Source organism: Dysidea avara, chromosome 10 (genome assembly GCF_963678975.1).
Source record: "Dysidea avara chromosome 10, odDysAvar1.4, whole genome shotgun sequence".
In the NCBI taxonomy this organism is placed as follows: Eukaryota; Metazoa; Porifera; class Demospongiae; order Dictyoceratida; family Dysideidae; genus Dysidea; species Dysidea avara.
The window spans coordinates 8985416-9003976 of NC_089281.1; the positions used below are offsets into that span (position 1 = coordinate 8985416).

The 18561-nt window shown below is 39.4% G+C and overlaps 1 long non-coding RNA gene across 1 annotated transcript in view; it reads left to right on the top strand.

Annotated features, from left to right (window-relative positions):
* The first annotated feature begins 4593 nt into the window (after nucleotides 1–4593).
* LOC136268815 (uncharacterized) overlaps nucleotides 4594–18561 on the top strand; it is a 28390-nt gene continuing 14422 nt past the window's right edge. Inside the window, exons 1-2 of the long non-coding RNA XR_010707128.1 lie at nucleotides 4594–4693; nucleotides 7762–7801. This is a non-coding gene — a long non-coding RNA (uncharacterized lncRNA). The remainder of the gene's footprint in view (nucleotides 4694–7761; nucleotides 7802–18561) is intronic.

Here is an 18561-nt window from a genome sequence, read left to right on the forward strand (position 1 = left end):
CTTCAGTGAAAACCCACAATAGACCAATGCCTACTTCCCCCTCTGTTAAAAGTCTAGATTGATCAATATCCTCACTCAAGAGTCAACATGCTTTCTCTCTCAATATATTATTTTGACAGAGTTTGTATGTAGTCACACCTCCAAATCAATTAGCTCCCTACTTGTAATTAAATTGAATTAGAAGGTAATCATCACTGGAAAATATAATGTTAAATGAAATATTGCCGCTTGGTACAAGTGCACAAATTGGTGCAGTGTGAGAAAAGGCGCCTTCAAACAACACATGCGCTCATCCATAGAACAAAACACTGAAGCCACACAATAACATGCATTAACCACAATGACATGCATTAACAAGCTGAGCTATGAATGTCCAGAAAAGTGTAGCCCTAGTGTCTTCCAAATTCATTTTAGATATCAATGAACATCTGCTGCTGTGGCTTTCGCTCAGTTGGCCCTATATACCAAAATGAAAATGATTTACCTTTGATGGTTTCATTTTTGGTAAGATAATAAAGTATTCATGTCATCTGAGAAATTGGATATACCAGTACTGTAACAGCTGGGGACTTCTTATTGGGGCAGGTCTCCCTCACTAGTGAGAACATATTGGTATTACTGTATATGGTTGTACAGGTTGTCAGAAGTATCCAAAATTAAGTGACCTTCCTTCTATTTCTACCATGCAGTTAATATTACCCTCAGTGCCAACAGTTAGGTAAGCACTGATGCCAAAATGGGCTCCAAGTAGATACATATATAAAATACTGGGACAAAAAAATGCTAGTCCAAACCATTTTTGAAATTTGCTTGGTGCTTCTAACCATGTGATTTTTGTGTGTTTGGTTGCTTAGGCCAACCAGCGTAATTGATTTAACAATTTGCTAATCAATACTAACAAGTATAAACCTACCTATTCAATTTGAGTATTAGGGATATACCTTAAAGCAATTGAGGTTGTAAATGGATTTACTTGGAACCTCATTGCACATACATCAAATCTGAAACCATGTCTTTTTTAGTGCATACTATATTTGCTTTGGTATATATAGAAAGTAGGTCTGTATATCCATCCACTAATTCCAATGCTCAATAGGTATACTATAAGGCTTTGATAGTGTTTTATAATTACCAGTTAAATACATATTGTATTTCTAATTACTTGTTTATGGTTGTAGTGAAGGTTTTAGCAGAAGATACAAATCCATGTAGACCACATCTATATATGTGATGGTTGCACTCAAGTTTTACTAGCTCGTGGTGCTTCAGTTTACCATGACTCCAGCTTTAAAACTTTCTGGCATGATAAAAATGTACTTCTCCATTTCCACTGCTTGCTGTGCACACAATTGGCTTTGTGTGTATACATACATACATACCGTATTGCCTCGAATTACGGCTGGTCTCGTATAAATGCCTGGTCCCATTTAGTCGCTGGGGGTATAAAGCATCATAACAAAAATAAATGCTGGGTCTCAAATAAGCGTCTAGTGCAGTCATTATTTTAAACAATTCCGGGCAGTGTTACTAACAATGAAGTGAAGAACGTTTTATAGAGTTCCTTGTAAACTTGAATTTGTGAAATATGCTGAGGGAAACATCAAGGAGAGTCCAAGAGAGTCCAACACCAAGGTATGAAGTTGATTAGTGAATGCTGATCAGGTATATAAACGCCGGTCTCGCATAGTCACCGGTCTCGTATAGTCTCCGGTCTCATTTAGTAGCTGGGGTAAAAGGTTGTTTGAAAGAAATAAATGCCTGGGCCTTAATTCGAGACTATACGGTACATACATACATACATTGTGTGCGGTACATGTTATGTGTATGTGTGGTGATGTCCAGTTTTAGTTGTATCCTTGAGCAAGAAAATTTACTCACATTGTTCCAGCCAGGTGGCCAGGCCCGGTGTCAACTGGGGATACAGCCCATCCTGCTGTAACATCAATCAGTACCTGGTGGTAATTTGAGAAGGGAATATGCCCAACTGTTATGGAACTTTGGGTTCTCCGTGAGACCTGGACAGTCCTCCTGCAGGTTACTAGTTCTTGCACAATACTCGAGTGCAGGAATTTATATGTGTGCGTGGGATGGGAGGCTATCACTAGAGGGTTGGTATCTCTAGCATGCCAGAAGTGAAGACATTGGTATATTTCTAGATTACTCTAATATAACATTCAGCTACCCTAATAAAACAATCACTTTTAGTAGATAAAAGCTATGCCACGCTCATGAGCACACTAATCCCTGGCACACATGTACACAGCACACACACATTGTATACTGCCAAGGATAGTCACCACTGTGTCTGCGATTGTTTTCTATTATTCCCTGCATTTTTAGGCTTTAGGATTCTGGTGGATCCCTGTCACTGATATATACTATTCCATTAAAGACCTGTAAGAAGTCTAAGTAGTCAGCCCAAATTAAATTGACTCGACCCTCTGGCAACATTCAGTCCAGCTATATGCCAAAGAGCCATGCACAATATCTCAGATTTGTTTAGCAGCATTTTATTGCAAGTGCTATGACACTACTGGGGGTTTTATCACAGCAATTAATTATTTTTACCTGCCTTAACAACACTCTCTTCCACCTCCATGTCTCTAAAGAAGTGCACTATTTAAAAAAAAAAGTCTAAACACTATAGAAAAAGGCCTAAACAGAACCCACAAATCTCAGGATCAAGCCTCCTCTCAACAACAGCAAGATTGATAGCAGGGGGGACTGGAGTACATAAGCACCTCACAGAGGAATGGACCAGGAAGAACTCCAAACAACAGCTATTACCAAAGAATCCACTTTGCAGCAATTAAAATTCAGATATCATTTTGTATATGCATAGGCAAGGATTGGGCAGTTTGCTTCTCCGTCCATAGTACATTCATTTCACCACCAGACACACTAGACATCATCATCCATTTCACTTGATTGTGACACCAATAATCACCACCACCTACATGACAATTATGCAATTCACTTTCCAATAACCATCTGGGAACGGAATTCACTGCCACCGCAACTAATTGAATTGAACGCCTTGATTACAGCACTTATTGCAATTGTTGGCTTTGCTGTCTGCCCTTCGCCCCTCCCCCCCCCCCCCCCCCCCCCAAAAAAAAAAAAAATTTGAGCAGGGCAAAGACTTTCTTTTATTTATTTAAATGCTGTATTTGTAAAACAATTCGGAAATAAATGAAGAAAAATTTTTTTTAAATATTTCAACAATAACAAATATGAAAAATAAATACAGCAAAGTAATTTATATAACAGAGGACAGTTTGGCTTCAGCTGGATGATGTTAAAAATGTCCAAAAAAAAAAAAAAGGGTCTGGCCACGCAAAACTACCCGTATATGGGCAAGAAAAACAAATATGAAAAGCCAGATGGACATGTATTGGTGTGGTAGGGAATGGTATGCATGCTAACCAACCCAAAAACACCTTTGCTGTAAAAAAAGGTATGTCCAAGAAACCAAAAGTACTTGTAACCCAATGTAAAACAGCTCAGTTGTAGAGGAAGACTTCATAAATGTAAAAATAGCTGGTAACTTATAAACCTGATATCTGAAGCTGCCAAGAACTAATCTTACTATCATTACCAAAGTTTCATTCCATGTAAGAACACCTTGGCTGTAAAACAGGTGCACCCATGAAAAAGGTGGCCAAATTTAAAAAGGTGGCCAAATTTTCGTGGATTAGCGAAAACCTTTAGCTATAATATATATTTTTAAAAACATTATTAATGAACACGTTTTAGAATACGGCTCTCCACTAAGCGCAGCTCAGTGGAGACAGCGGGGAGCTCTGTTGACTGCAGCTTTCTGCTCCCACGAATGGCCAGTACAGCGGAACGTAATAGGGAAAATGATAAAGCACAGCGCATCCAGGAGAGTGTCTGGTTGTAAGACGTATTGTGCTTCTGTGATAAAAGGTCTGCCAAACGGTTGTAGAAATAGTAGCCTCCTTGCTCAAACCACCAAAAGTTGAAAAAACTAGCGGGGTGAAAGATTCACAGTCAACATTATGTATACGATCCCCATATTCTCTCTTCTTCTCGAGCTCATGTCGACGAAAAGGGAAGCAATAAGCAATCCGGGTCTGACGATAACTTGGTGCGTTGGGATGGAAAACCCTGACGTCAAACAATGCACCTTGTCGTCTGCCCCAGAAGCCCCTTGCATGGATGTCAGCTCTTGCGGTATTACTGCAGTTAGCTGAAGATGGTGTAATTAGTTCCCCATTAAGTGGCAGTAATGGAGGTCCAACAGTAACATCATGACACACTTCTTTAATAAATTTTCGTGTCTATTGATCACGTAATTTCGTCACATTACGTAACTCAGCTAGCTACCGACCGGCTTTTCGGGTCAGGGAGCACACAATTCTACCTCTTAAAATACTACAGCAGAGACATCTAGCAGCTGGAAAAAGATAGTTAACCGCTTCGCGTTTCACATTACACGTGGGCTGAAAAATCACTAACTTTCGTGGATATTGTTTGCACCACGAAAATTATTATCTCACGAAAATTTCTTACTTACGGCAGCACGCATATCTCGGCGCATATCAGCCAAAGTCAACGGTCAAATAAAAAGTTGATTTTGACCGCATAGTGCCTGGCCGGAAGCATAGATTCTCTACAGTCGATTGCAGAAGTTTTGAAAAAATTATGCAGTACCGTGAATGTTTCCCTTGTGAGTAGATTTTGTTGTACCAGGCCCGTAGCTAGTCTGGCGCCGCCCGCCCCTTCGCATAAAGTAAGGGTCTGGTGAAATACAGATACTAAATCATTTCTAGCGCCCAGATTCGGCGCTAGCCAATTAGTGCATGCCAATGACGTTCACACAGAAATCGCCTTGGCAACACAATGCTTTTGTTCGAATTGAAGTGCAATCATCTGACGTAACAAGCAATACGTACGCTGTCTAATTGAATTCCTTTTGAAATGATTAGGTATTTGTATTTCACCAGACCCTTACTTTTTGCGAAGGGGCGGGCGGCGCCAGACTAGCCCGTAGCCAGGGGGGTTCGGGGGGGTTCGGAAGATAAGGGATAGTCACTTCAATACTGTCTGTTGAAACACTTACGAACGGGATCAAGATTCAATCAAGCGATCAAGGGTCTTTTGCATAATGACTCAAGCGATCAAGACGTCCGAAAAAGTGGCGATCAAGCACCTTCGAAAGCTAACCTTTAGCGACACGAGGATTTACTAGGCTTTTACGGTAGACGATCAAGAATCAAGGCTATTTTATTTTATTTTTTTTATTTTTATTTTTACCCGGGCTTGATGGACTGCCCTTGCCTACCACCCCCAGCACATAAATGGCCTGTGCTGGACAAACCGGGACTTTCTTAGTCCACGGCAAACTGAGACTCTGCCCGAATCAGCTCCACAATTGGGGGAGTCTTAACATAGTGACCGATGGATGAGCGGGCTCCGCGGAATGGGCGCGGATGCATTGTATGGAGGACCGCAAGAGAGAAAAAGATAGACAGCACCTTAACCACCCCATGACAACAGAGTAATCATCGCCCCACTTGTTTGAAAGTTGATGAGCCAAGCGTTGATAAAAAACAGAAGCCTCATGAGCCAGACCACCAGAGGCAGACATTACCAGGGGGGTAAAAGAGGCATGCTCCTCCTCACGAATTCTCTGAGGCTATTTTATAGGTGAATTCTCTGAGGCTATTTTATAGGTGAAATCAAGCGATCAAGGCAAAATTTCGACGATCAAAATTCTTGATCCCGGTCGCAAGTGTATCAACTGGCGGTATGGAAGTGACTACCCCTTGGAAGAACCGCCAGGAAAAAGGTCCACAATTTCAGTAAAAAGGTCCACAATTTTAGTATACAAGTCCAAATTTCAGTAGCATAAGTCCATTAGCTCCAGTTTAATAAACACCACTAATAAGAAGAGTGCTCCGAGTAGCTGGCTCATTCAGTGCTTGTAATGCAATGCAAGATCGAGATACTCTAATAGAGCAGTCAATCACCCTAATAGAATAATCACTCTAATAGAACAGTCACAATTACATTTTCTTTTAAAATCTGTATGTAACTACTTAATTCAAAACCATATTTGTTGTCTAAACTATAGTATGTTCACGTTGAGCTGAATCCTGAAAAATAGCTAAAAATTAAAAGTGGAGTTTTTTCTCAACAGAGTTAACATTTCAGCCAACCAGATGATTATTGGTAACAGTAAAGGTATCAACAACAGACACGTATGGTTTGGCTCCATTACAAGTTCGGGAAAGGGCTGTAACGGACACTGTACTTATATGACTTCACTATAGGGAATGTATTGTGAAAGTTTTGATTGGCCGTAAATATTATGTCAAACATTTGGACAAAAAGGTTTTCTTATTTGTAATAAGTGTGTTACAAGCATAGGCGATTCTAAGGGGAGGCCATGCTCCCTGCTGAAAAAAAGTTTTGAAAAATCTTGGAGAAAAGTTGCAGTATAGATTACTTTATTTATTTATTAATGCTTTACAGCACAAGTGCTGAAGGTCTGTAGGACACCTGGTCCTACAGCCTGCTCAAAGACTTTAGCTACTTAGACTTTAGCTACTTAGACTTTAACTACTTAAGGTGTGTTTGAAAAGTTGGAGAAAGGAGAAAAAATCCATGACTGGACCTAGGTAGCCTCGAACCTGCAGCCATCCGATTTACGCTCGAACGCTTACAGGAGTCTACCAGGTGGTCAGGATGTTTTCTCCTTGTTATTTTCATGTAATTATATCCATAGGAATTCTAGAGAGTAACTCATTATCTCTAAGTACCCCAAGTAGAACCAAATGGACACTAGTTTATTTATTAAAGCTTGACTTCTGTTGGCATTTTTCATGTTTTAGCATAACTTTAGGCTGTTTTCAAGCCTTCATGTTACAAAAATTTCTGCAGCATCTGAAGATAAACACCTCTGAGTTTCCACACACAAGTATCTTTATTACAGCTAGGTTTTGTTGTCTTTTCAATTCACTCCAGTAATAAAGATAAAAGGTTGACTTAGACATCACATTTAACTTGTGCTCCTAATTTGTGTTTTATGATGTGTCCTATATATTAATTTCAAAAAGCGTAGAGGTGTGTAACCAATTGGAATGGTGTACCAGCTTTACTTTGTGCGTTATATATTTGTAAAGGTTTATCACGTGAGCCTTGCAGCCTTTTGGCTGATCATGCTAATTAATGTCAACTCAACAGCACCACACAAAATTAATAACACCCCAAAATTGACCAGAAAACGTGATCAACTTGTTTAACGTAGTGTGGTACAATTCTTAATTCTCACAGCATAATGCATGTGCGATATGGATAAGCTTTTGTGGAAAGCAATTACAATCAGTACTTGAAAAGTGTCAGTACCACAAGCCTTTAGCAACACATAAGCTGAGATTGGTACTGATTGGTACACTTTGACCTGTTCAGGCTTGTTAAATGACGCAGACACATTTTTAGTTTGTAAATGGCCTTCAAGTTTGTGCGAGGGATATATGAATATATTTTCGGTTTTCAGGAATGTATAATTTGGTTTAAACTCCTCATGTTCTCTTTGCCTGTGTGTGCAAGGGATTCATGAATATATTTTTGGTATGCAGATAAGTGATTTGGTCATGTGTTGAAACCATATTCTGGTACAATGAGTTGTCCTGGTCTTTTCTACACACTGAACACTGTATTTACTATGTCTCCCTACTCTAATTATTAATCCTTTAGTTTCATTGTACATGATTCAATTTTCTACTTCTCCAGCACTTGCAATCAACTACAACAAAGCATCAGAAGATGACAGGTACATATGTATGTGTTGTGTAAATTATGTTTGCATGTGTAAGACCAAAAGGTCTCACAGTACTGTAATTTTAAAGGTGCTTGTAGGCTGTATACCAACATACCAGCTGCAGTTTGCAGCAATTCTTTTGTATTTGTACATGTATGTATATGTTTACTGTAATCATAGCTGCAGCAAAATCATCAAGTTCACCTGATAAAAAAGTTTTCTCATTCATATACTGTATTAGGTATGTACAGCTAAAAACACATGCCAATGAGCTACCAATGCCTGTATTTTTTTCTTTTCACCACAACTCACTTATTAACTATTCCACAGTTCCTCTCATACAAGGTATATTCACCCAAGTGTATGCATGGGTTTACTGAGGATGATGCTGCTGCTGAGTCTCTATAGTTAGTTTGGTGGGAGCAGCTGTCTACCTTGGGTCCTGGTTATGGGTATTAGCAAAATCTTGGTTGGTTGTGATATAAATAGATTGTTATGGTAGCTTGTATTTGTTTGCTGCTACCTCCATCCATATCACCTCCAAGGGTCATCCCTATCTTGGAGCTTCCCTGAATTTGTCTCAGTGACATTTAGCTTTCCAATTTTGCCTCTAGTCAGCCATATGCTATGTACTCTGCTATGATGAGGTGTGTCATCCCATTGGTTTTTAACTAGGACTGAAAAGCAAGATATTGAGGAAAAAACTTAGAACACATGGACAGCCATATAGACATGTGCATACTTATTTTCTCCATAGTTCTATTTGTGTACACGTGATTGTGTGCGTGCGTGTGTGTGTGTGTGTGTAGGGAACTCATGATGATGGGTATAGCTGTAAATCTGTTTTAATGCCTATAGTGCATTGCCCCACTTGACAGTGAATAAATAGCTGTGTATTATAGCAAATAAACAGAAAAATTCAGTAGGAATTTCAAGCTATAGTAGAGTAGGAACAATGTAATATCCCAATAAAAAAGTACTGGATTATAGTATGGAATGTCCAAAGCAATAAGAAGTGAATATCTGCAGCATAGTACTACTCCGATCCTTTATCGGGTACTCTACTCTAGTTTGAAATTCCTAATTTTCCATTTATTTGTTTGTAAATTTTTTCAGGTTCATGCATATTTGTCCTCATTTTTATTGCAGTGTGTTCTAGAATGTTCAGCTGTATCATCACTAGATTTTCACATCTCATTAAATGCTTTAGTTCTTTCAGCTAATTTTATACGTGAAGCTGTCACTTGTTTATAATATTGATCAAGGTGATGCTGTGATCCATCTTGGCTGCTATATTTTTCCTTTTTTTTGAGAGTATATCATCTTTGTGAGCTTCATAATATTTTCCTTCCTCTTATTCCTCCGTGCCGCTTCTTTTGAAGGCATTATTGCTCCAAATATTACTTCAGAGTGAACACAAAAAGCAATAAGAACAGCAAAACCCTTAACTAGTACTATTTTGCTACACAGGATTGACGTAGCAAAATATCTAACAGGAATAATAGTGAATAGTGTTGGTCACAGCAAAGAAATGTGTTTAGAAGCAAGTAGTTAAACTTATAATTAGCCAGTTAACTTTTTTGGGGAAAAAACCCAATGATCTCTAAACTATACTAATCTATAATAGACCCTTAATTTCTAATTAATGGGCAGATGGCTTTCATTTTCTCTTACATATGTATATTTCTCGCCAATTTGACAGCTGCTCTGCATATCTGAAACATCTAATTTAAATATGTTGGTGTAATAATAACATGTACATGAAAGCCCTACTATCAGCAGAGAGCCTTGACTGATGGCAATAAAACAAGGATTATATTTTTTATCAATATGCCAAAGATTTCTTCTTGAGTCAATTTGAAATGTTTTCTGCGAAAGAAGTAGAGCTGTAGCCAGTTTTCTGCTACGCTTGAGTGAATGCATCAGTTACAGTTATCAACCCCCTGTATTTATGTATGCTTTTATTGTTTGAATAGTACCTATACTGTAGGCAAGGCAGGCAGGCAGGCAGGCAGGCAGGCAGGCAGGCAGGCAGGCAGGCAGGCAGGCAGGCAGGCAGGCAGGCAGGCAGGCAGGCAGGCAGGCAGGCAGGCAGGCAGGCAGGCAGGCAGGCAGGCAGGCAGGCAGGCAGGCAGGCAGGCAGGCAGGCAGGCAGGCAGGCAGGCAGGCAGTAGAAAATTCTGGCATTATCTATAATGTTGGTTAGGGCTTTAATTGAATACAGTAGTGAAAAATACATAAAACCTAATGAGTAAAAATCCTGTGGTTTACAGTTGAGGCTTCTGTGACCAACTCGATCGTCTTAATTAAAATTGTCTCTTGGTGATATACAGTACTTATACAAATTGAAAACCTTACATACTGAGCACTAGTGTTATAATTGAAATTGAACAAGTCAAAGTAAAATTTAAGTTGAAACAAGGGATGCCCACTAGTATATCCACAGGAGTAGGCGACCTCCCCATAATGGATTAAATGTTATCCACTAGTATACCTGCAAGTGTAAGCAATCTAATCACTTGTTTCACTACTTTTTATGTCAATGATCCCTAACTGAATTTAAATTTTAATGTTTCCTTCTACTTGTTTGTTTACTATGGTTGGTGAACCAGCATTAAAAGGAATGACAGTGTCATACTGTACTTAATGTTTTTGTCTGAACGAGTGCCCCAACTATTGATTACTGAAAAATTGAAGGAGCCATTATGCTTCATTTTCAACTATGTTCAGCTTGTTACACAGTGTTACAAATGAAGAATGTCATGAGAAGCTGCCTCTGCAATCAATCTAGTCACTCAACAGAAAATACAGACTATTTCCATTACAGACATAGGGAAGCCATCATGCACTAGCTACTGTGAATCGACACCTTGGGCTGTCAGCGAGAAGAAATGGGACACAAAGGAGGACAGAGGTAAGTCCATGATGTGTACATTGTACACATACTGTGGTATCCCAACTGTTGGGCTGAAATGACATCTAACGGTGAAAAATATTGCCTTTGCTATTGTTGAGTTGCACTTGTCTGAAGGCATCAGGCAGGAAGCAGTTATATAGTCAGTCAATAGAAAAGTTTTTTAAAAATCCTTAGCAATTTATTGGAAACATTTCAGCCACGCTGAAAACGCTTTTGGGCTTGATTAATACTGCCAAGGCACCATGAATGGTTTCTCTGGTCTGTTTATATTTTGTAAGAAAGTCTGCACAAATTTCCATGATTCCTAATATACAGATGATATGCTCAGCCACTTCTAAAGGCTCTGGACAAATACCAGACCACATAAAAGATTTTTAACTTCAAAGACTTTTAAAGTGTCATGTAATAGCTGTAACATTGGTACAAGTGATTTGCCTGCTATATACGCGCAAGCATGAGGGCTGCAGCCCCAATTGTGAGCACATATACATCAGGCAAATCATAAGTGCCTAATGTTATAATCAATACAGTGTATATTCCACTTGGGTGACTTACCTGCAAGTGTTTGAAACAACAGGCATGCTTCTCGAGTGTATTTATATTGGAGGACAATGTACATTTTGATAACCTACGTAAGAAGAATGACAAGGCGTTACTAACGATAGACATTAGTGCAACGACATGAGCATGTAGAGAGCTTCAATTGTGGGCCGGTACACATGCAATTAAACACTGAAAACCAAAACATGAGCTTGTAACGATGCCATATACCACCCTTACACCTTATTTCAAAGAGAAGAGAGGTGTATAAATGCCGTAAAGCACTGCTATCAGTACTCAGGAATGCAATAATTAAAAAAAAAAAATCTAAAATATTGTAACATGTAACACTTGTGATATGTCTAACTGAAGCCCTACCACCCGTGCCCATGTTACAAATATTTGTGTACATGGCTTGTTTGGAAGTGGCAATATGAGAGGTTCAAAGGGTAGTCACTTCTATACTGTTTGTTGAAACACTTACGACCCGGATCAAGATGCAATCAAATGATCAAGGGGCTTTTGTACAGTGAATCAAATAATCAAGACATCTGCAAAAGTGACAATCAAGCACCTTTGAAAGCTAACTTTTAGCAACATGAGGCTTTTATGGTTGACAATCAAGAATGGCTCTTTTATAGGTGAAATCAAGCAATCAAGGCAAAATTTCAATGATCAAAATTGTTGATCCTGGTTGCAAGTGTATCAACTAGTGGTATAGAAGTGACTACCCCTTGAGGTTGAAAGAGAAGCCATCAAATACAATGTTAACTATTCATAGGTTGGGGAGGCTTGTAGGCTGTCTTTTCGCTTAGCACTTTAATAGTTTGTATGTCTCATAAGTGCTCTCTACGAATGAGATGGCAGCATATTCAATTATATATTAACTTACCTCAACAATCTCTTACACAATAGTACTTCCAGAATATAAGATGCAAAACATTGGATGCTAGTGTGAAAATGGAATTTGTATATAATATGGCTTTAGTTATTCCAGCTGGAATGATCATATCAGTTGTCGCCAGATGTCTGCACAGAAGCCATCTGTAATTAACCTTAAGAAAACAAACACTTCTTCAATGTTTTTAAGTATATAATAGAGGATATGACCGAAACAACATTCTAATGAAAATGTGACGTTTTCTTATGTCACGAAGGTGAATGAATGCATTGTAGGTATGCATAGAATTATGTTTGTTCAAATTATTGATGTTACGTAATAGTGCATATCGATATCTCTATAGTGCAAATACTGTCTGGTCAAAATGATTGGGCCTGGAAGTGCAATCTAGTAACCTGGCCAATTAGAATTGAGTTATGAGTTATGTAATTAATTGATAGCGGTGAAACTGAAACTGCGTGACTAGAATTAATTAGAACTTTCTTTAACTTTATCTTAGTGTTAAACTTAACAGCGGGTAGTGTGTAAAAATTGTAACAAGATTTTTTTTGTGCTAAATATACATATTGACTAGCCATTAGTTCCTGAATACCTTATCGGTCATTATCAAAATTCCACATGTATAGTGCAGCCATACTCAGACTGATGAGGTAACTCAGTCGTAAGGAGTTGTTTATGCAGTAGTACAGTCCTGCAGTGTCCAGATCCTTTCTACAGTGTTGGGTGGTCTGTTGACTTGGTGGGAATGAGGACCAGGAGACCCATGGGCACCCAGAATTTTTGTATGTACTGCTTTATAATTTTTGCGTGTTGTTCTAGTTAACCCTGCAGATCATAATTGCATAGTTAGACACCGCATTGCATTGTCACAGTGCTTATTAGAAATGCCTACTTTGAAAGGGTCTGGACCAACTGGGCACCAGGGAAGCATAGGCACATGATGAACACACTAGATGATCATTAGATTGAGTTGTTACAGTAAAGTAGGTATTCCAGGGGAGTACTAGCTAACTCTACAGGCCATGGTATCTAGTGTTCCCTGTCACAGTATACTTATTGGTATAAGTGCCAGCTCCAAAGTTTAGCTCATTAGCACTGATAGACTACTCTGAAGGCCTATTGTACAATGTGGTTTCAGGAGTAGCATTAATGAATTCCATCTAGGGTTTTTTGCAATACCACTTCACTGAAGAAGGTACAAGGTAAAGAATGATGAAGTCCCCACAAGTCCCTGGTCCTTGTTCCCCAAGTCATTTGTTTTTATATTGCTTAAACTGTACCATTTTGGGCCTTTTGCTCGGCACATATTGTTCAGTCTAAAAATTTTCATCCAAATTGTAACAAGTGGAGCATCTGATTAGCTATAGAAGAAAAGTAGCTTAAGGCATAATCCAACACACTGAGTGGAGTCTGGGCACAAGACTCAGAAGAGCAGGGATGTAGCAGGATTTTTTTGAAGGGGATTCAAGTTGGATTCGAAGTGGAATATGTTTTTAGGGGAAGTGGGTGCTTCCCCTAGACCATGTTTGAATGAAAATATGCATACACAAAATGTGCCCTTAGGCAGTAACATTAAAAGGTGCTGTTTGTGCATCTAACTAGTACACACTGTTGTTTATGAAACTATAAACCTATACTAATTTTCTCTTTCAGACAACATACTGTCAACTGACTTCAATTTCCTAGCACACGGGAGCCCTCCACACTGGAGTCCCTTATATTTCTTCCAGGTATACATTATCCTAGGCCGGTCCTCCTGTTGATGGTCAGTAACTTCAGACTTCGCTTGTACTCCAATATATTTGAGACATCACATGGCAGTAACATGTAACAAATAAACAAACCATTCATTCATACACATCAACTATTCACAGTTTGTGCTACCTGACGTATAACAGGACCACTCAAGTTTATTGCAGCTGCTGCCTTGTAATTTGTCTCAAGACAACCAACCAACAATCCTTTGCCATTTCAACCATGCATCACATGTGACCACGTAATACAATAGATGATTTACAATGGTTTAGCAATGTGACCCTCATGAGTAGTACAGAGGAGTGCCAGTGGGCAAGTAGCTACTGGAGGGCTGTATGATTTGGTGTGATTTTTAATTTTACAAAATTCTGCCACTGAAAGGAGATTCGTCCGAACCATCCGAACCCCCTCTGGCTATGCCCTTGTAGAGTAGCACATATAAAGTTGTGACGCATAATAAGTGTGCCCATGTTGGAGGAAGAAGAGTCACTTGGCCAAAAATGTATGTCATTTCCCTCTTAGTAAATAATTGTACTTTTAATTTCTGTTACCAATAGTGCATTAGAATTATCAAGTTAGCATTGTTTTGATAGTTTATTGCAATTATGAAATATTGGAAGTTTCACAACTGGATAGCATCAAATCAGCAGTCCTTTTGGTTTGATTCTTACAGTTTGCTGGGATACATCAGTTACATACCACATTGTTGATTTTGCCCACAAGTGTCACAGTGGTATGTATATTTTTGAGCCTTAATATTGGCTTATCTACTGCTACAGAGGCTTTGACTGTGACAGTAAGTTAGTATATAGGAACTACTAAAAGGTGCAACTCAGATCCGTACCCAAACTGCAGTACTTGAGGTTGTGTAAAGTTGTTGTAAATATTGTTTACAAGAGTGCAGAGTTCTGTGTGTAAAGTTATCAGTAATAGTGGTTCAACTACTGTAATTGTAATGAGCAGCACAAGTGTTTGAAGGCACTTATAAACAGTACAAGTAAAGTATATGAAATGCAGTGGTCTGCTTTGATTATGGCTGACACTTAACACATTCTGGAGCAAGTACTGGTATGCATTGGTTATCGCTTTAGGTATAGCCAGACTATAATCGATTGGTGCCAAGGTTGGTGCCAAGGAAAGCACTGCCATATCTACGTACTTGGTGTTTGCGGTTATGATGTTGTAAGGTTGCTGCTCCCATGAGTTTTACAAGTTTGTTCCATGAATAACTATAAACAATTATGTTGCGGCTGTACTGAGGTTAACAGCCAACAGCCAACAGCCTCCCGCTTTAAGAAGCCAATCAAGGGATACTTATGGTGGGCCACAAGATAAATATATGAACATCTGTGGTCAACCTGGAGGTGGTGTTATATGTGGGTTGGTTTAGTGGTTCTCCACAGTTCCTGTGTCAACAGCAATAGTGTATAAGGGCCATTACAAATAAATGATGAAATCATCACCTAAGGGATCATCCATTATTTTCAGCAATTTCACAAGAGTACAGAGAGTACACTAGGGGGGAGGGGGTAAACTCACCTGTGCACTAAATGTTGGTCTTAGTAGCAACACATAAAGTAAAAATTCAGCATTAGTGTTTGATTAGGATGTTTAAGGTGGTGAAAGCTGAGTTGCAGCTTGACTCTGAATGACTTCCACTTCAGGAACTGTCTATATGCAACAGTGTACACAAGGCTATTTGTGACCAGATTTTACAAACCTGATCCAAATCACACATCAGGCAAAATAAACAGTGGATTGCTACACTATCAAGAATTAATAAATTCTTACTACTATTTTAGACCCTCAAGCTACTCGAGGCTGGTTTTTAAGAAACGTATTTTCTGGGTGGTGTGATGAGCTTGAATGGCAATTTCTGACCTTGTGAAAGACCTGGCTTGTCAAGAATCAGTGGTGTATAGCTGGATATAAGGTCGGCCAAACATTTTTTTCTGTTGATTTTGCAGCATATCAGCCACTAAGAAGCCAGCAGGGCGTTACTATTCAGTGGACTGGACTACTGGACTGGAACACTGGACTGGACTACTGGACTGACATATTTTTGGTTTTTGCACATTCTATGGTTGGATTTACGGAGTCTTGCTAGTAAGCACCCTTAGGGCACCTGTAGCCACTTCTAAATGCTGAAGACGAACAGTGGAATATGTGAAAACTCGGTCTCTTAAATAATTTCGCTACTGTTCATTATACCACCATACAACGCTTATTCCTTACCCTGGTGTGTAGTAATGCTACAGGTAGTGTAGGGAATTGATTGTGACAGCAATAGTTAACCAGCAATCAACTGGCCAGTAGACAGTATCCTTAGAGCAAGCTTGAGGAGCAACTGCATGGTAGTCTCTCTACCAGACACTGACTTTTGTTTCAATGTAAGGGCTTATCAATTGAAGATTATACGCGCCCATACTAAAAATCTCTAATTAGTAAGCCCCTGCACTGAACTAGAGGCAAGTCTAGAGGTCTGGCCATGCTGGCGAGACTAGCTTGCTCCTCAAGCTTGTTCTAAGGATATAAGATATTGTCTACTGGCTAGTTGATTGCTGGTTAACTAATGCTGTCACATTCAATTACTACACACCAGGGTAAGGAATAAGTGTTGTAAAATAGCATAATGAACAGTAGTGAAATTATAAAAAGACAGTTTTCGCATATTCCATTGTTCGTCTTCAGCGTTTAGAAGTGGGCTGCAGGTGCCCCAAGGGTGCTTACTAGCAAGACTCCATGAATCCAACCACAGAATGCGCAAAACCAAAAATATGTCAGTCCAGTAGTCCAGTCCAGTGTTCCAGTGTTCCAGTCCAGTAGTCCAGTCCAGTGTTCCAGTCCAGTAGTCCAGTCCACTGAATAGTAACACCCAAGCCAGCATTTCCCTGTGATCTTTTTTTTCTTCAATTTCAATCGTGGCATGTCTCCATTTCGAAGTCTGTTATATTCCTACCATATTTGTCTAAATAATCATGCAAAGAGTGTATAAAGCTTTACCCATTCACTGTCATAATTACTAGAGGTGTACCTGTACCGATATACCGATACAGAAATTTTGACTATATCAGTAGGAGCTGATATTGCTGCTAAAAACCGATACGATACACCGATATACACTGTCCAGTGATCAAGCCACATTATAAACCCTACTAGACAGATGCTAAAAGCATGATGGGGCGAGCCTGAGTTGTGTAAAGTGATGCGGCATCAACTGTATTTCCATGAATAGCATTTAATGTGTGTGTGTGTGTTTGTAGCTATACATACAGAAATACTCAGGCTACTCTAGAGGTAGCTGGAGGAAGGTGAAAAAGGTCAAGTTGGGAGGCTCAGTGGCCTGCCAATAGCTGCATAACTGTGTGGAAGCATAGTCAGCTAGGACTTATCTCCCTGTCTTCTGCAACTTACAGTGAGCTCAGGTGGGACTGGTCCAGGGTCCATATTGTTGGCAGCAGAATACAGCTTGGGTAGTAAAGAATCATTATGGCAACGATTGCATGCACCTGCATGATCATTGGTGCTAAAATCATGACGCTCTAAACATATGGAACATAGTTGGCTCTGCAATGTGGCTAGCTTTCCATGAAATTCTTGCTGCATTCTCCTTATAACATCGTGGTCATCAATAGAAGGTTTAATATTAGAGCTGTTACCATTTCGTGAAAGTAGAAATGTAGCTTGTTGTCTTTCTCTATGAGTTTGATTCACAACATGTCTGTCTTCGGTGGTTAAGCTTGCACGCCTATTTCTGTCATATGCATTCCGTCTAGCCTGCCTGTCAGTGTGATAAGGTTCTATTAGTACTACAAGTACACCTAGTTAGCTCAGTACCTGGTCTCTCTTTCTTCAGGCGTTTCTTGTGCTCTTTGTAGTCTGTCACGCTCTCTCCTTCTAGCCAACCTTTCTTCTCGTTCAGCCATCAAACCACGTGCTAAGCCATGTGGAGTAAAAGTACACCGCTCATGAAATTTTCGCGAAGTAGCTTGGAGCAACCCGTTTTCTTTCAGTATAATTTCGTGAACGCGACGCGGCGTATGTACCATTCACTAACAGTGTGGGGCAATCCATTTTCGTTTGGTAAATTTTCGTGAACGCGACGTACGTACCATTCCTCGACTATACTGGGGCTTGCTCAGGCTCGCCCCAATTATTAGGCTAAGGAAGGAAACAGTAATTTTCCTCGTGTAAAAGTGGTACGCTATGTGAAACCATCTAAGTGTATCCATAATTACTGTTTTGTTGTCACAATACTTACCAATCATACAACAAACACTCATAGTGGTGAGCCTGGGGAACAGCAATAAAATGAACCAAGAGCACAGCATAAAACAACCAACCATCTCTACAAGCCATTAAAATGCAGAGTAATGCGGACAGCAGGGGCATGTAATAAAATATTTGTGGGTGTCTTATAGTCTGAGCTGTCAATAGAGGCCACACCACCATGGGTAACCAAGCATAGCCAATGATCTTAAGACTGTCTTCAGTAGTTAGAATGAATGGCATATGTGGTTCCTCAAATATAAATAGCTACGCTTAGTTATATCGGATCGGTATCGTATTGGTTTCAAAATGATTAATCTCATATCGATCGGTATTGGATCGGTTTAGTTTTCTTATATCGGTACACCTCTAATAATTACCATAAGGCAA